The 12459-nt window shown below is 47.0% G+C and overlaps 1 protein-coding gene across 1 annotated transcript in view; it reads left to right on the top strand.

Annotated features, from left to right (window-relative positions):
• Positions 1 to 2036: 2036 nt before the first annotated feature.
• Positions 2037 to 12459, top strand: part of FOXP1 (forkhead box P1) — a 387025-nt gene continuing 376602 nt past the window's right edge. Inside the window, exon 1 of the mRNA XM_069866021.1 lies at positions 2037 to 2053. The gene's annotated coding sequence lies outside the window, so the exon portion shown is untranslated. The remainder of the gene's footprint in view (positions 2054 to 12459) is intronic.

Below are 12459 nucleotides of genomic sequence, written 5' to 3'. Positions count from 1 at the left end.
AATTGCCGCCGGCGCGGCTCGCCGGGCCCGTGAGGCGCTGCCGCCGGGAGGTGGCGCCGCGGTCGCGGCCCCGAGCGCTCCGGGACGGCGCCGGGCGGGGCGGGGGGCGCGGATCGCCCCGCGGGAGCGCAGCGAGCGGGGCTGGAAGCCTCCTCCCCCAAACCCCAAATCCATCCCCGCGTGTCGGTGCTGCGGGAGACCAAAAGGAAAAAAAAAAAATTAAAAAAGAAAAGGAAAGGGGGGGAAAAAAAAAAAAATTGGTTTCTCGCAGGTCTCCGCGCTCGGAAGGAAAGTTTCCCCCCCTCCCAGCCCCGAACAAAGTCGGCAGCGAAGTAACTCGCGGCTCCGTCCCGCGGGGTCCCCGGGAGGCGCTGCCCGCTCCCCCCCGCGCAACCTCCGCGCTATCCCCGCTCGCTCCTCGCCGCGGATGCTAAACTGGGCGCTGCGCGAGCACCGAGCCCGGGGGGCACCGGGCGCTCCCTCCCGCCCTCTTCCCCCGCGCTGGGGTCGGTGCCGCGCGCCGCTGCGCACCCGCGGAGCGTTCCTAAAGCAGCGCCCGCTACCGGGGGGGGGGGGAGGGAGGCAGGGGGAGCGCAGGCAGCGCCCGCCTCGCCGCTCCGCGCAGGTAAGAGGCGGGGGATCCGCGCAGAGCACCGCGAGCTCTCCCGGGGGCTACGCGGGTTTGACAGCCCCGTCCCGCGCCGCGGAAAAGTTGCTGGGGGGGGGGGGGGGGGCGGAAGGGGAGGGGGGAAGGAACGGGGAGCGGCGCTGCCCTCTGCCTCGGGGCAGCCCCGACCTCCCGTCCCCCCGCGCAGCTCTGCGCAGGGCGCGCAGCCGCCTCTTTCGCATCTTCCTTCCCCCCCCCCCATCCTCCGCGCAGCTCCGCGCCGGCGGAGCATCCCCCCTCCTCCTCCTCCTCCGCGCGCCTCCCCCTCCTTCCCCCCCTCCTCCAGCTTTTATTCTTTTATTTTTTTGTTATTATTATTATTATTACTATTTTTCCCCTTGCACCGAGCCTTGTTTACCCAGCAGGTGGATGTGACGTCAGGGACTGACAACAGCAAAAAATAACAACATCTCCCTCCGCGGGGGCGCGCGGGCCGCCCCCCGGGGCCGGCGGCGCGGGGCCGCGCGGGGCGGGGAGGGGGCGCGGGCGGCGGCGCGGGGCGGGGAGGGGGCGCGGGGCGGCGCGCGGGGCCCCGCGGGCTCGGCGGCGGGCGGAGGGGGCTCTATTGTTATTTACCGAAGCGGCGGAGCACGCGCCGCCGCCGCCGCGCCGCCCGGGCTCGGAGGGACGGGAGGGGAGGAGGGGACGGGACGGAGAGGCAGCCCGCGCCCGCTCCGCGCCCCTCCGCGCCCGCGCCGTGCTGGGCAGCGGCTGCGCCGAGTCCTTGCGGGTGAGTCCGGCGCCCCCCGACACTTTCCTCGCTCCTCCGGCGCTGTTGCACTTTTTTTTTCCCCCCCACGTGTCCAACCCCCCCCCCCGCCTTCCCTTCCCACCCCCTTCCCCGACCCCCCCCTCTCCGCGGGTGCGCACCCCCTGCCCGCCCACTTTGGGAACTTCCCCCCCCCCCCCTCCCCGGGTCCCTCTCTCCGCGGGAGTGGGATGCGGCGCCTCTTTGGGGGGTGGGTGGGGGTGCGTGTCCCCCACCTCCACGCTTCCCTCGTGTTTTGCGCCGCGTGTCCTCCCCCCCGCGCAAGGGGCGCGCAAGCCCCAACTTCGGCACTCGGGGCAAGAAGTTGCGGCGGGTCCCGCCCCCCCGTTCGGGGCCGCCCGCCTCGCTCCGCGCTTCCCCTCGGCACCTGTTGAGCTTTGCGCTCGCGCGGTCCCTTCCGCGGAGTTCCGCGCATCCTCCCCAGGCACCAGCTGCCCCCAACCCCCTTCCTCTTTTTTTTTTTTTTTCTTTTCTCTTTTTGGAGACGAAGCGTTTGAATAAACATCTACGTCTCCCCCCGCGCCCGCCGCAACTTCTCGCTACGCGGGTGCGCATCCCTCCCGTTCCCCCCCCCCCCTTCCCTCCCTGCGCGGTGCGGAGCCTCAGGACGGAGCCCGGTAAGTTGGGACCGCGCTGCGCCCCTCGCACCTGCGGCTCCGCGCATCTCCTGCCCCGCGCATCCCTCCTCCCCGGCGCAGCTGGAGGGTGCGCGCTGCAGGCGGCGTCCGAGCGGCGTCTCCGCGGTTCTCTCCTCCCCCCGCCCCCCGGTTGCTGGGTTTCTTTTTTTTTACCTCACCTAAAAAAAAAAAAAAAACCCAGAAAAAAAAGAAAAAAAAAAATAAATCGCGGCGGCGGGCAGGGCTGCGCGGGTTGGGCTGCGCGGGGCCCCCTCCGCACCACCGCGCAACTCGGAATTACCCGAGAGAGCATCGCCGGGCTCGGCTGCGGAGCGCCTCGATGTGCTGCCACTTCGCTGTAATGATTTTAATTGCGTGTTCTTTGCTTTAAGCGAAGCAAACCGAGTGAGATTGCTACTTCATTTTTTTTTGCTTTTTGTTTTTTTTTTTTCTTCGTTTGTTTGTTTTTTTTTTTCCCCTCCTGCTCCTGTTTTTCCGGCCCCGCTGTCCCCCAGGGGCTGCCCGCAGCCCTCCCGCACGTCCCCGCGGTGCCAGCGCTCTCAGAGCGGCTCCCCTAGCGAAGCTGGAGCCCAACTTTGTGCTCAGAAGTTTTAAGGTTTCATTTTTAGTAACTGTTCTTTGAGTGAGTAATGTATCTGTGCTGCTTGTAACAGTCTACGCACTGTATCTGCTGATGTCTAGGGTGCTGGATGGTTACGAATATTAAAACAATTCTCTAAACTGTGTTTCCATATACTTCTTCGAAACTTAGTGTTTTACCTGCTTTGACCGATTGTTGATGTCACTAATGACAGTTTCTTAATTAGGCAAAGTTTCAAGAATGTCCTCGAAGAAACTTGCTGCTCGCGCTGTTAATTCACACTTTTCTTTAATATTTCCGCAGAGGCTGAAATCACTCGATTTAGTATTTTTTATTGTTTCTGTTAACGGCTGAGAAGCCTCTACTGTGTGTAAGTTTGAGAGACCCTGAAATAATTTGAGTTCTCAGAGAAGCGAGCGTAGGCAAGGAGGTCCTGTGCATCTTTGCAGCTAGATTTGGGGGAAGAAGGGGAGATGAAGGCTACTAGTTTCAATTTCTCTCCTCTGAATCTTTTCGCCTGCACATTTTATTTGAACTGTCTCACAACCGCATTGAATGGACCAGGGCACTGGGAGAGGAAGCTCTTCACTAGTTACCATTCAAAAGGTGTCGGCTAAAATCTCATTGCAAAAAGGTATTGTAGCTTTAACATCTTGCATTGGCAGCATTCTTCCCCCTTAGTCTTTGGATTAGTCATTGTATGAGAGACAGAAAAAAAAAAAAATCACTTTTTTTTTTTTTTTCCCCTGGAAAAAGTAAAGTAAACAGCCTCCAACAAGTGAACCTTGACAACCCAGATTAAGGAAGGCAGGAGAGATCAAACAAAGCTGCTGCTGGGCTGTTGTCAGGAGCTGCCTCACTGAAAGCTCTGGACTATTCGATCAGGCAGCGAGGCTATATGTTCACTTATGCAGAAATGGACCATTACAAATGCTGAGCTTTGTTGTGAAACCAAAGGATAACTTTGAGAAAAATAACTACTATTCCAAACAAGGCTTTTTGTTGCTTACGATTTTGACTGTAAAGTTAGTTTTTGTGCATGGGCTGGGTTTTGGTTTTTCTTTCATTCCTTTTTTTTTTTTTTTTTGAGTGTTAGTGGTTTGGAGTGCATTGTATACACTTCAGAGAGATAGAGAGATTTAGGATTTGATTTTATTTAGGCTGTCTAAAGCTGCAGAGAAGGTGTTCAGTAATGTAATGTTGAGAACCGTTAAAGTTCTATGGAACAGAGCTTTTATTTCTGGATCTCTGAATTGTAAGGAAACATGGATATTCTTTTTTTTCTCTGTGTGTGTGTGCTGTGGTGATGTATAATAGAGGAGTTTGATTGTGATTAAGTGTTGCATGTTGTGTGACTGTATTCCTGGAGTTTACAAAACTTGTAATTTCTTTCCTTCAAACCTGTTACTGATCAGTCAGGGTGGCACCTTATTTTTGATATGCCAAGATTTTTGCAAAACGGTGTTTTACTTGGCTCCATGGCTATGTTAGGGGACTCTGTTACCATGTAGTTTTTCAGTGGAAATAGCAGTAGGGGATGTTTACAGATACTTGATTTTACTTTAGTAAATATTTCGGATTCAAGTATTACTCTAACCTGCAGTGGTTACATTTGGTTATTTTTGTTGCCTGAGTTTTGTGTGCGGATTCAACACTTCACTGCAAACTCTACACATATGCTCCCTCTTTAATTTCTTTTAAGTGTTCCAAAACAATGGAAATAATCTGTTAAAAAAGAAAAAAAATCTGAGGAAAAGGCTGTTACCCTGGTGTATATTAATCAGGAGGCAGACCAAGTGTACATCTACTGAAGAATTAAGAAATCCCAAACCTTTTTGCCTAAGTATTCCTATGAGTAGCAGTGCAAATCACACAATAAGTACTTTATACTTGTTCTAAGGTAAGGTTTCATAACCATCCTGCATAACTTATCATAAAGTCTCTGGATTTTTATGGTATGTATTTTAATGAGACAATAAAAAAATGTGTGTGTTAAACATGCACATGTATGCTGTTAAGCCATTTTGGGTAATGTGCAAGTTTTTTAACATCTATAAACATTTTCTGCTTAAATCAGTTCCACCAGTAATCGTAACGTAGCTAGTTTTTGTACTAGTAAGGGAAGGAGCAGGAAAGTTGAGCAGAGAATTATGCATTGGGCATTATTGCTCAGCATATGCTGCAATATGCTTTTCTCTTGGAGTGGATCACCTCTTTTTTAAGAGATAAAATTTGCATTATCATTCTTGGTATGATATACTGTAAACATTTGTAGCTCCAGAATTATTTCTGTTTCACAGCACTGTAAAAATTAGGAAGAAAGGCTGGTAGTATAAAGGCAAATTTATGGAATGCAGCTTGCCATTTAGTATTCATACTGCTTGTGGTCATTTATGTTGGGAGATTGAACCAGATAATGTAATTCCTTTTGTGAAATATCTATTGAGCATGCATTTGTATATCAAATGAAATAACATATGCACACACATATGTAGGATATATATGTAAAATAGTTCTTTCTGCAAGGCTGTCCAGTTATTTATAGGGCATAATGATACTTCTGTCATCTTAAATTTTCTCTGAGAAGCTTTAATAAATTTAAATAGATTATATGCTGTCAGAAAATAGTATAAATTTTGTTTACGATTCACTTGCTTTAAGGTACTTACACTAAAGAAGCTCATTTAACCCCAAGACTGAGTAGCATTAAGTGGTGAGAGGAGTCTGCTGAAGAGCTGCGACTGCCCTTTGCTCTTGTGATAATCTTAAATTACTACAATTTAATTGCAACTTCAAGGCACTGAGCTGAAATATTTTTCTGCAGCTGAGAGGCGGCTGGAGGAGATGTAGTGAGATTTTTTGCAGGTAGCTGGGTTTCTCTTTGGAGGTGCAGCGTTTGCTCAGGCCTTTCCTGCCTTTCGGAGGTGCGTCCGGCACAGCATCGTGTGTTGCATGGACACAGCGCCCAGCAGGGAGCTTTGCCCAGGGGATTCCCATCTTAGTAGAAGCAGGATCGGGCCCTGCAGTAGTTGAGCAGCTCGGGTGCACAGGCATCTTGCTTGCTGTTAGTATTTAAACTTACACTTGAATTAAATAGCATGTCATAATTGTTCCTTGAATGAACCTTATGTTTGAGTTGCTTTCTAGAGCTTTTCCCTGCAAGTCTCTGATGGGGAGGCAGGGAAGGGGCTTGGCAGCTGGAGACAAGGACCAGGAGGTGGTGGGCAGTGTGCACCCTGCTCTGAACGTGCAGCCCGCTGGCTCCCCGGGGACTGGCACGATCCCTGTGGCCTCACAGGCGAGTTCAGGGTGCAGGTCCTGATCCAGAGCACGCTGGCATCACGGGGCAGCTGCTGATGTCGCCGCCGTTGGGTTTGGCTTTTGGTCTGTGTCACTAACTCGTGTCACTGAAACTTTATCTTTTTTTTTTTTTTTTTTTACTCCCCCCTACGTATAGTAGCGTGCTTTCACACCCGGTGAGCGGTTCAGCAGAGATATGATAGGCAGTAGGAGCCAGAAAGCGTTTGCTGAGTGGAATTTATAAACGTTGTGCACTAGAGATCAGCCACGTCTTTGCGACCGTTTCTTAGAGGTCCTGGCAACCAAACTTTACTGAAATGCTTAGAAAGGTATGGCCGGGCTCGGAGTCCTTGACTTCATGCCATTGAGGAGACGCGTAAGTGCTTGGACGTGCTAAAAGTACAGTGGTGTTTAAACTGTGAGTCTGACTGGGTTTGCATTGGCCAAATCCTCATGAAATGTCTCGTTGCAACAAGAAACGGAGGTCGTGTGTTTGCTAGAACTGCTTGCTCTTGCACTGACAAAAATGCTGCTCGCAGCCTGCTGCTCTCACAAACTACTGTGCCGTTTGATTCCCACAGCTCGCGGTGTATTGGGAATTGCAACTACTGTAGGTAACAAGGAGATGCCAGTGTATGTAGAGGGGAAAAAAGTAGAATGGAATAAATCATGCAGTCATTAGAGGAAAAACTTAATTGTGGAAACTCTGTAGTCTTTTATTATTTTTTTTTAAATTATATTTAGGCTGTAAAGGAATCAGCTGTTCTATTTTTAGGAGATCAGATATTTGTTGGTTGGGATGTCTGGAGTGTTTTAACATGTGCTCTTTTTTCTTACTTCAGCGTTGGAGCTACCAGAAGCTGCTGGCTCTGTTGGTGTGCAGTCTTTGCGAACGTGCTCTAGGGTTTTGTCTTTCTGTTCTCCTGGCGCTGATCTCGACCATGCATGAGAGTGAACAGGCTTATGTCTAATGGCTGTTTGTATCTGGCAAGTATCCAGAATAATCTTGATAACTTTTTGTTCAGCAGCACCCTGAAAACGAGGGTAGTATTGTATGGAAAATGAGCAAAGAGAAGAGCATGGGCAAAATCGGTTTAATTCCAAGAAGCATCTGGTACCTGAGGAGGACTAAATAATTTTTCTCCTCCCGTTGACCCTCCCTGTGCTGTTTTAAAAACATCTTCATTTTAGTACCTTGAAATTGCAATTAAGTTGTAGTAATTTAAGATTATTGCAAGAGTGCAAAGGGCAGCAGAAGCTCTTTAGAAGTCTCATCTCAATACTTAATGCTATTCAGTCAGGGGGTTAAATGAGTTTCCTCGATGCGAGTACTTAAAGTAACTAAATCGTAAACAAAATTTATATTATATTCTGACAACTAATAATCTATTTAAATGACATTAAAGTATGTGTGTGAAAATTTAATTAAAGACAGAAATACTGTCAAGCCCTGTAAATATCTTGACAGATCTACTGAAATGGAACCTATATCATAAAATATTTACATGTATCTGACAGTGTTTCTGGGAGTGCTATTCTGAAACTAATTGTGGGCTTTTTTCCTCCCAGTTTCCTGTTCAATTGCAGTGGTCTCAGAAAATACACAAATAAATACACAGAATGTTTTATTTGGATGTTTCTCTGGTGTGTTGTTTACTGCTAGTTGCTCACTCTGTACAGTGCTTGTCACTGTTGTGTTTTTATTAGAAGTGCCCGTTTCCTCAGTTTAGCGCTGCTGTGGATTCTGAGGTACGGGGAGCGCTAGATGTGCAGCCTGTAAGTCAACTTTCTTCTGGATGCTTGGCCCAGAGCGCAGTGCTGCAGGAGCTCTTGCGCTGTTCATTTAATTGATTTTTCAGGTAGAAAGCACTTACAACCTTTTTTCTAAATTTTTGAAATAGGTGTTTTGAAATAGCGTTTCGGGGAGTGTTGGTGTGCGCATTTGCTGTGCGGGACCCTTCTTGCGGTGCAACCACAGCGCTTCTCCTTTGTGTTGTGTGGTTCAGGCTGTGTTCAAGATGAGGAATGTTTGGGTCTGGATAAAACTGGGTCTGGCTGAAACTTCAGCCAAAATTCTGTGCTTTTTAAAACCCACACTGTGGGATTCTGCATGGTGCCAAAGGCAGGTGGCTTTGTTGGGAAGATGCAGGATGAGCCGTGCTCTCTCATCACCTAGTCATGGGTCAGGGAAAGCTCCTAACTCTCCTTGGCTGGGGTGTATATCCCTGGAGGTGCAGGGCCGCGGGAGGAGGGTGAGGATTTGGACATGGAGCTCTGGCTGGGCTGGGCGCTGGGGTGCTGAGCACCGCCAGTCTGACAGAAGGTGGCACAGTTCGGCAGGTTGGCTGGAGCCTCTCACGGCATCATTAGTTTTCCCCTCTTCGCCAGACATTTCCTTTCATGTTGGATCCGAGTTTTAGCTGTACTTCCCGATCAGTCTTGTCATCTTGTTGCTAACAATTAGGGTCAAGTGTCTTTCCTTGGGCTCTCCACAGTCTTCGTCTTGGTGTCCCTCCCCCAGTTCCTAGCCTGAGCTGTTTGTTCATTAATTAGTAAACTGGACATATTAACACATCAGTAAACCGAAGTAATCAGGCTTCCCAAGGCATCTCGGGAAACCCTCTCTGGTTTTATGTGACCGGACATGCACTATTGCTGATTTAGATGGCAGAGCCGATGATGCCAACGTGTTGTTAAGAGACAGATAAATAGAGAGCCCAGCAGTAAGCAGAATGTCATGTCTCTGTTAAAAAGCTTGTTGTAAAGGAAGATAAAATGGTGAGGGGGGGAATTGCTGGTGTGTTCAGAGCAGCGGCTAAACATCTGATCACAAAAATCAATGGTGGAAATTCCCCTTCCTGCAAAACATTTGCATGCGGAATTAATGTCTGAGGCTGGGTTTGATTGCAGTGAGCGCTGGAGCCCTGAAAGGACTTTTGTTCTTGCCAAAAAGGCGGATGAGAGTTCTCAGGGATTCAGGAGCTGTCTGAGCTGGGATTCAAACATCCCTCCCTGGTTCCCTTTGAAGTGGCTGCCCCTCTTCCACAGCAGCATGGTGTTCCCGGGATGCTGATGAAGTTGTTCCAGGCTCACGCTGGGGCTCGTTGCTCTGTGCTGCCTCGTACCTTGATTTCCCTGGCGCCGTGGCCACCTGCGTTCCTGTCCAGAGGTTGGTCCTTGGCTTCACAGCAGAATAACAACGATACAGGTTTTTGTATATTTGAGCCTTTTTCTCAGCCGAGCACAGAGGCTGCTCTGCAGAAGTGAAAAATGTAACTGATTATAAAGAAATGAGTGGTCGCAGCAGACAAGAGGGGAGTGGTATTAATTTTACCAGTTCTGTAATGAAACATGCAGTAAAACATTAAATCATCGCAGTTCTGTTTGCTGAAAGGATGTTAATCATTCCATTAAGAAGGATTAAGTAATTAACTGGTATTTCTTTAGGAACCAGTGTCAGTTTTAAAAAGCATCTTCATGCTGTTGCACAGTGAATGCAAATTTTATGTTTCTCCTTCTGTTTCTGGAGTTGAGTGGGACAGCTCTTCCCAAGAAACTTCAGGGAATGCCAAGGGAGCAGAAATAGGGTTTCTTTTTGTGACTAAACTGTGTTATTCTAGTAGCCTTTTGATTGCAAAGTTGTCTTTTATGACTCTTATAGGCTGGGCCTGTTGCAAGCCTTATTCAGGACTAGTGTGTTTGGGATTAAGAAGTTAAAACCTTCTTGAAGTGTTCATCTTGGTGATTGCATTTTTATTTATTTATTTTTTAATAATAGCTTTTATGTTGTAATAATAAGCTTGCTGACAGTGAGTCATGACCTCTATCTTCCATGAACCTCATGACAAATTTTTGTTAGCTTGTCAGGCAGCTCGCGTAGCTCGTCCAGCCCAGTTCCCACGTTTTATACTTGCGCTGGAAAGAAAAATTCCATTAAAATTGGTGGTGTAAATCCTTCTTTCCTCCTGTGGCAGAAGACCCTTTAAAAGCAGTGGCAGTGCAGGATGCTGGGGGGCATCATGGAGCTGTTTCTGGGCTGTTTGGAGGATGTTGAACTTGGATTCAGCTGGGAACAGCCAAGTCCGAGGGAGGATGTGGCCGGCAAGGCTTTTGACGTTGGCTGATGCTCAGTAAGGTCAAAAGTGCGTTTTTGTGAGGGTTTTGCACATGCAGATGGAGGAGCAGGTGGGCAGAGGAGAACAATGACAATATTTTTCCCTGTTTCATTGTTAAGGGATCAGATTGAAGCCCCTGGATGGTGAGAGGTCCAGGGCCTGGGGAAGCATCTGTGTCAGCGCTTTTGCATCCTGTGCTCCTGAGCTCACTGACTTTCTTCCAGGGCCTGATCCATTTTTTGCATCGATGAAGAATACCGAATTTGGCTATAACCTTGTCAGATTGCTGCCACCAATGACCCTAACTTCTAACATCTCAGACAGTGATAGTGAAACTGTACCCAGACCAAAATTTTATGTGACTGATGTGAATTCTGTCTGGCAAATAGCATAATACGGTAGCACCAATTCCGTTAGTATTGATAATTTCTGCTTTTGGAACTGCTCTGCTTCTCAAACAGGACTCCTGCAGACAGCATCATGCAAACTCTGTTGATCAGTAAACTGTAAACTATTCTCCCCTCCCTCTGCTGGATTTCATAAATAGTATAAGACAGACAGATTTTGCTTTGGTTATGTGGCGTATGCCCTGAAAACCTGTGTTGAAATCACAGGAGCTTCCTTGGGTAGACTGAGGTTAAAAAATAAAAATGTAGAAAGGCAGTTTGGCTCAGAGGATAAAATCTTGGCGTACTTATGCATGTAACATATAATAAGAATCTATCTGGATGTTTTGTACTGAACATCATAGCCTACATCTACCTTAGCAGATTTAAAGAAGAGATTTTTCTCAGTAAGTGTTGCAAGAGTAATAATGTGTTAACAACTTTGGTAATTTATTTTAATCAGAGTTGTGTCAGGGGCCTCATCCTGTTCTGGCTGAATTAAATAAGCGCTGGAAGAAGCAACCTCTGAAATAGCTTGGTTTTGTTACTTTTAAATTATATGCCTGTGCATCGATGTTCAGATAATGTGTATGAGGTTTGTAAAGCTCCTAAGCTGTATGTTTGGAAAAGTGAAAATATATTTTTCAGTGATGAATTACTGGATACTTAAAAGGCTCTGAAAGAGGAATGTCCGAAGTATGCAGTGTAATTATTGTTTGTACGAGTATTTTAAAGCTATTCTCAGGCATATCCATCTGAGTTTCCTGAAGGCTGGTAGTGGTCTTATTCAGGAAACCTTTCTAATCTGTCATTTCAGTTACAGGATTTAACTGAGAATGGGAGAAAACCATCTCGGTATATTTCAGTTGATGTCATACCACGTACATTTGTTCTAGTTTTATTTCTTTTTCTTCACTGCTATAAAAGCAGTATCTACACCACTCAAAAAATACTATTTCATAAAAGTTGAAATGGAACATTACCTGTGAATGAAACTAAAATATCTTAAGCCTGTCCAGCATATTCCTAGCGTTAAACAGTCGGAGAAGACTAGATATTTCCTATTTATTTTTCAGATTGGCTGGAATATGGCCTTTCCAGAAAGCGGTGCTTGGACAGTTGAAGGAGAAATCTGATTTTTCAGTGAGTGCTTTGTATTTGCTGATGAGTTCTGATTGTGCAGAAGCGTGTTGTGTGGAAATGGAAATTTATTAACTAGGATTTCAAGGGATTATAATAGATGCCATTAGATAGAGGCATGCTTGTAGAGAGGTAAACTAGTAAATCTGAACAAACTGAAATATAAGAGCTATAGGCGCTTGGCTCTGTTATCAAACTTGCTGCATAAGCCAGAGTTTATGCACTGTGATAATGCTAATGACCGGCAGAGCCAATGATGCATGACTGGAGGAAATCAGTGGTATAATCGGAGAAAGTTATCAGGTTTTTGTCATTAAATATTAGTGATAAATAATACACTTCATTTTGAGTAGATAGGATGTATTTAATTCTGATGTGGAGATTTTCAATTTAATAAGGAGCATTGCTGAGTAAAATGATAATCTTTTGTAATTTAAAGGGAAAAATAAAAACGCATTTGTTTCGGCGCAGTCTCCTGGTGGCCACTGCTGGTTGTCTTCGCTGGTATCTGATAGCGAAGAATATCTTTGCAGCTATTTGAGGTGGCTCTTTGTAGCAGGGTGTTTTATCCAAGTTATTAGTTTGTGCAACACAGAACTAATTACATGAGACGGGAATCAAAGGGGATCTGTTTAGTATAAACTAGGTATCTTCTTTTGTTTTCTGCTTAAAAATCTGAATATTGCAGCAACTCTACGCTGTCTGCTCCTTGCAGTGATTCCCCTAGAAAACAGTCTGTCTGTCCAACGCAGTAACAGGAGGGGAGGAATGAGGTCAAAAGTACAGATAAATTAGATCTTGTTTTGCAAGTTATCTTTGAAGTTAGTGGGAGAACAAGGAAGAGAAGTAGAGTTTAAACTGAAG

Source organism: Phaenicophaeus curvirostris, chromosome 11 (genome assembly GCF_032191515.1).
Source record: "Phaenicophaeus curvirostris isolate KB17595 chromosome 11, BPBGC_Pcur_1.0, whole genome shotgun sequence".
Classification (NCBI taxonomy): Eukaryota; Metazoa; Chordata; class Aves; order Cuculiformes; family Cuculidae; genus Phaenicophaeus; species Phaenicophaeus curvirostris.
This window is presented reverse-complemented; position numbering and strand designations above follow the sequence as displayed.